The 6,365-nt window shown below is 47.0% G+C and overlaps 1 long non-coding RNA gene across 1 annotated transcript; it reads left to right on the top strand.

Moving 5' to 3' along the window:
- The first annotated feature begins 2,620 nt into the window (after nucleotides 1-2,620).
- Nucleotides 2,621-4,639, top strand: LOC134757836 (uncharacterized). The gene is made up of 2 exons (XR_010132375.1): nucleotides 2,621-3,564; nucleotides 3,991-4,639. It is a non-coding gene; the product is annotated as an uncharacterized lncRNA (long non-coding RNA).
- Nucleotides 4,640-6,365: the final 1,726 nt, after the last annotated feature.

A 6,365-nucleotide genomic window follows, 5' to 3' on the forward strand; every position in this document is an offset into this window, starting at 1 on the left:
GGGTTGGGCATGGTGGCACCATCCTGGGCAACAGAGGAAGACTCCATCTCTTAAAAGACATCTAGGGTGATGGAGGAGTAGGGGAACTGAGGTCCTCTGCTGAGTCCTTGGGCTACTTTCTAAATTACACATTCTGATTGCCCTCTGCTCCCGCAGTGCCCACAGCCTTCCTCCCTCCTTCCATCTTCATGGGCTGAGGCCATTCCATTCATGGGCTGAGGCCATTCCAGAAGGAAGGTGAAGGAAGTGATGGGGGTTGAAGGGAGAGGCCCTGGGAGCCTGCAATAGCTGCAACTGGAAGGAATTGTAATCGCCCAGTGGGTTCACCTTGCCCACTGCCTAGACAGAGCTGATTTCTCAAGACAGGGGAATTGCAATGGAGAAAGAGTAATTCATGCAGAGCCAGCTGTGTGGGAGACTGGAGTTTTATGATTACTCAAATCAGTCTCCCCAAGTATCCCGGGATTGGAATTTTTAAAGATAATTTGGTGGGTAGGGGCTCGGGAAGTGCAGAGTGCTGACTGGTCAGGTTGGAGATGGAATCACAGGGGAATTGAAGTGAGGTTTTCTTGCTGTCTTCTGTTCCTGGGTGGGATGGCAGAACTGGTTGAGCCAGATTACTGGTCTGGGTGGTGTCAGCTGATCCATCAAGTGCAGGGTCTGCAAAATATCTCAAGCACTGATCTTAGGTTTTACAATAGTGATGTTATCACCAGGAGCAATTTGGGGAGGTTCAAACTCTTGCTGCATGATTCCTAAACTGTAATTTCTAATTTTGTAGCTAATTAAGGCAGACTGTTACCCAGGTAAGAAGGAGGTATTTTTTGGAAAGGGCTAGTGTCAATTTTGTTTCAGTCAAACCATAAACTAAATTCCTTCCTAAGGTTAGTTCTGCCTACACCCAGGAATGAACAAGGACAGCTTAAAGGGTAGAAGCAAGATAGAGTTGGTTAGGTCTGATCTCTTTCGGTGTCATAATTTCCTCAGTTATAATTTTCACAAAGGCAGTTTCAGAATCATGCCATAAGTCCTCCCCATTCCCCAAGTACCTGGCTTGTGCCGATCCCTTTGTCCACTTTTCTACCCTCTTCTCTTCCAGTCCCAATCCAACTGTGCTACAAAGCTCATATCCAGGGCCAACCCCTGAGAAACTTCTCTCGATCCCCTAGTTGGAAAAAATCATTCCCTCTTCTGACCTCCCATGTCGAGACCATTTATAACATGTTAGAACTCGATTCCTAATAAGGAGGTGCCCGATGATCAAATACACTTTTTTCCAGGGAACTTAATTATCCTCATTCTATTCAATGACTGCAGCACCATCGCCACCATCAATGAGCATAAGCAGATTAATTCATTTGACAAATATTTGCCAAGTACCTTCAAGGCATCGTTCTCCATGAGCACATAGCTGTAAACAAAACACAGCAGCAAAGGACCCTACCCTCTAGGTGAGGCAGGCAATAGAAAAATAAGGAGATAATATGTGAGTCATGACAAGCATTTTGAAGACAAAATAGTGGAAGGGGATAAGGAGTAATGGGGGTAAAGGAGGTGCTGTTCTTTTATGTAGACTGGTCAAAGAGCAGAACCTGTAGAAAGTAAGTGAGCATCGTGACCAGCTGGGAGAAGAGCAATGCAGGAAGAAGACGTGGTTAGTGCAAAGGCCCCAGGAAGACTGTGCCTGATGTGTTTGAGCAGCAGCGATGAGGCCAGTGTGGCTGGGGCTGAGTGGGTGGGGTGGGAGAGTGCAAGATGATATGGTCAGAGAGGCTGTGGGGGCAAGCCTTGTAGGACTGTATAAAAACTTAGGCTTTGTAAGAGAGATGGGAAATCACAGGAACATCATGATCTGATTTAAATTGTCACAGGATCCCTCTGGCTGCAGTGTGGAGAGTGGCCTGTAGGGGACCAAGGGTGGAGACAGAGGGCCAGTGAGTAGGCTACTGCACCAGTCCAGGCAAACACTGAAGACCTGTGTATATGTGTTGTTCCCTCGGTCTGTCTCAGGTCTGTTGAATAGTAAGAATGCTTTGCTCTGTTGAAGATGATTCCGTTCTTTACATAAGTAATTAAATGTCTTTCCTTTGCTGTTTCCTGATACCTAAATGCAGTAATATATGCTCATGATAGAAAACTTAGAAAATAAAAGCATTAAACAATAAAGATTTCCAACTCCTACAACTCAAAGAAAACAGATAAAGCATTCTACTTTAGAGGTCTAAATGTACAGGAACTCATTGATTTGCTCATCAAAAGGTGAAGAGGGAAGAGTAGCAGCTCCAGGTAGAGCTACCCAGCAGGCGAGGCTGCCCTCAGGAACCACAGCCTTCCCTTTCCTAATGATTTCTACTCTGTGGCACCCACACTTCCCTCCTCAGGGCTCTGGTGTTATCCTCCTTCTGGGTCTCCATCATATCTGCTCTCAGCAAAAGATCCAGCTCATTCATCCAGCCCCAAGGGACAGGGCTTCACCTCCGGACAAGGGTGAGATGAATGAGGTCTTGGACACAGAATTTAAGAAGTCAAAAAACTCAGCCATCAAGATAAATCATATTAAAATGCAATGGTTTAAAAAATTAAAATTAATTTTAAAAGTCCATGAACAAAATATAAACATTTAAAATAAAGACAGGGTCCAACCTTGCACCTGCAAAGTCCTGCCTTGCTCTCCGCACCCTAACACAGCCCTGCTCAGCCCAAGAGCTTTGAATCTGAATACAAATCATTCCAGACTTCAAGGTCAAGTTAAAGTGTTAATCGTCTACCAGAATGTGATTTCTAGCTTTAAAAAGAAAACCAAGAAAACAACTTCCACATCAATGCAAAGGTTTTCTCATTTCACCAGGTTTTTGTTTTCCCGTCTGTTTACCTGATGGTTTACTAAAGAGGTGAAGAAGTCTGTGGCTGAATGAACACATTGAATAATTGCAGAGACTTAAATTCTTAAATATTCATCAAAATATTTTACCTTTTTTTTTTTTGAGATGAAGTCTCACTCTGTTGCCCAGGCTGTAGTGCAGTAGCATGATCTCGGCTCACTGCAACCTCCGCCTCCCAGGTTCAAGCAATTCTCCTGCCTCAGCCTCCTGAGTAGCTGGGACTACAGACACATGCCACCACACCTGGTTAATTTTTGTATTTTTAGTAGAGGCAGGGTTTCTCCATGTTGGTCAGGCTGGTCTCAAACTCCTGACCTCGGGTGATCCACCCACCTCGGCCTCCCAAAATGCTGGGATTACAGGTGTGAGTCACCACGCTTGGCCATGCCCGTTGTTTCTGCTGCTTGCTGTGTAGACCACTGTGATGACCATCTTCTTATTGACCCTCCTGTGTCTCTGGAGCCCCGCCACCTGCCTTCTACCTGGAGCCTTCCTTCCAGATCCTTCTTCAACACCAGCCCCAGGATCTGCAAGATCTTTGGATATGGCTGCTGCAGAAGGAAGGAGAACCACTTCCTGGAGAAGCAGGAGTGAGCCAGGATCTGCCACAAGAGAGAGCCGGGAACCCAGGGCATGGGTTAAGGCGAGGAGCAGGTCCGGAGGGAAGATCTGAGGCAAAGAGGTGAGTTCACAGGTCCTACACCCCTCACACCTACACAGTGTCCCTCCTCTGATGCTGAGGCTCTCGCTGCCTTCCGAGGAGAAAGTGGCGACGTGTCCTGTGAAACCACAGACTTAACACATCTTCCAAAAGCCAGCTTGGCAGGAGGTCACTGCTAGAAGCACCTCTGAAATAATCTGAGCTGTCTTACCTGTTCCCCTTTTTCAGATGGGAACACTGGGGCAGCCACCCTGCAGAGTGAGTCTGCAGTGCTCCTGAGCCACCCCCCTCCAGGCTTGGCAAACTCACTGCCTTCTTGTCTGTTGCCTTGACTGCAGGGAGGACCAGAGGTGCTCATTTCTGGGAGGGTCTAGGATCTGCCAGCTGCACAGTGTCCAAGTCAAGGGCTTCAGCAATGACAATTAACAAATGCCTTTCTCTTTGCAGAGAGCCTGTCACCTGTGCTGCCTTGAGATGCTGACATCTGAGGATGCCCCAGACAGGGCCTGTGGCTGCTTTCTGAAATAGTGCAGCACCTTCTCTGCTTCCTCCTCAACCTTCTCCTTCACAGCAGAACCCTGCCTCCTTCCTCTCCCCACAGGCTTGTTTCAGCATTTATTTGATCAACTGAGCACCAAAAGAACACAAACCACATTCCTTTGTTTTTTCATCACGTTACCCCCAGCACTTAGCACAGTGCCTGGCACAAAGGAGGTAGTCTGTAAATATTTGCGTAATGAATGAATAAATGAGGGCATGAGTACATCTCCTCTGCCCAGGATGGATGACAGGCTGAGGGTTTGAATTCAGGACTCTCTCACCGTAGCCCTCATTCTCACTGCATCCTCACCTTCGTCCTCCACCCCCCACCCCCCCACTGGGTTCCTTGGGGATGGCAGGGGTGGAGTTTCTGGCATCCAGTTCTGAGCATCAGTTCTGCCAAGTAGTGGTGGTGGGGGGGTTTTCATGAAAGAATCCCCCTCGCTCCCTGTGATGTTGGACATTTTTCCTTGTCTGTGTAGTTTCAGGCTTTGTCTCTCTGGCCTTATACAATATTTAAAAACATTCATTTTCCAATTAAACAAACTGGATTGGATCCTGTTGTTTGCAACTAAGACCCTTAATATTTGGTGATCTTCCCAATATTTTGCAGAACAGCAGCATCACCACTTTTCCTGCCATCAGACTGGGCCCTACCAGTTGTAAGAAGAAAACCCACTGCAACACCTACCTCTTAATGGCCACTCCAAGCTACACAAAAACCTGAGTGATGTTTCAACATTAAAGCCTTTTTTTTTTTTTTTTTTACTTTTGGGCCAGGTCAGATTGAGGGGTAGGTTGTTCTCCTGGTCTCTCTGAAGGAGAAGGGAAGGAGCATGAGGGTCAATTGTCTGCTTATCTAAGAAATCCCCTTCCCTGAAGTTGTGTGTGTGTGTGTGTGTGTGTGTATCTCTGTATGTGTGTTGTAGGGTGGTGGTGGTTTGTTATTTCAGTTACAGCAATAACAACTACCCATTTAGTGGACACCGACCATGTACCAGGCTCCATGCTTAGCCTTTTACATGCATTATTTCATTTAATTCCCAAGAATCCTGTGAAGGAGGGTGCATTATGGTCCCCAGTTTACAGAGGGGGATATGGAGGCACGGTGATGTCACGTAACTGCCATATTGTTTTCCTGGGGCAACTAGAACAAAGGACTACAGACGGACTGGTTTACACAACTGCAATTTACCCTCTTAAATTCTGGAGGCCAGAAGTGTGAGATCAGGGTGTCCACAGGGCTGCATTTGCTCTGAAGAAGCTGGGGAAGGATCTGTTCCAGGCCTCTCTCCTGGCTTCTGGAAGCTTCTTGACTTGTGGTCACATAAATCCAGTCTTCACATAGTGTTCTCCCATCTGTCCCCTTTTTAAGGACACCAGTTGTATTGGATTAGGGCCCACACTGATGACCTCATCTTAACTTGATTACCTTTGTAAAGAGCCCATCTCCAAATAAGGTCACATTTGGAGGGACCTGGGGGTTATGACTCCAAGTAGCTTTTTTGGGAGGACACAGTTCAACCCATAACAGCTGATAAATGGCAGAACCCAGGCATATGTGACAGACCCAAAGGCTTTGTCCTTTGGGGGGAAGATTGTGTAAATTAGAGCCCAGACTTTCCAGCCAGGCTATAAGAGTCCTAATTCTGGGTTTGTCTTAATTTGGGAATTTGGGGATCTAAGAAGCAGCTTATTAGGTAAGGTGGGCATGGGGGTGAGAAAGGGTGAGGCATCAAGCCCCCCATCACTGTTTGTGACTGAGCTTAATCCCACTGGGAATGCTGGGAGCAGGGCCAGACAATTCCTCGCAGCAGCTATCACCCCCTTTCCCTAGGAGAGCAAGTGTTTATGCACCAGTGGAGGTATTCAGGCACCAGTCTCCATATGGACTGAGGGTTTCCGGCTGATCTGGGCCTGGGCCCTCCTTGTGTGGCTTCCAAGGAAGCCCGCAGGCAAAGAGATGCAGACACTAGCACTTGGAAATCAGCTGGTGGCACCGAAGGAGTCAGGTCCGGGGTAAGGGTAGGGCACATATCTTCTGCCACACTCTGTATGTGGCTTTGAACAAGTGATTTAACTTGTAGGTGTACTCTGTACCTGTCTTCTCCCTGTGTGGGGTTGTTGTGTAGCTAAGTGAATTAACACATGCTGAGCCCTTGGACCATGTAATGACTGCAACTTAAACATTAACTATGATTATTATTGACTAAATGATACTGCCCCCTACTGGAAAATGTGTGACCCGGACATCATTAGAAACGCTAGTGCTGGACGGCATT

Source organism: Gorilla gorilla, chromosome 21 (genome assembly GCF_029281585.2).
Source record: "Gorilla gorilla gorilla isolate KB3781 chromosome 21, NHGRI_mGorGor1-v2.1_pri, whole genome shotgun sequence".
Classification (NCBI taxonomy): domain Eukaryota; kingdom Metazoa; phylum Chordata; class Mammalia; order Primates; family Hominidae; genus Gorilla; species Gorilla gorilla.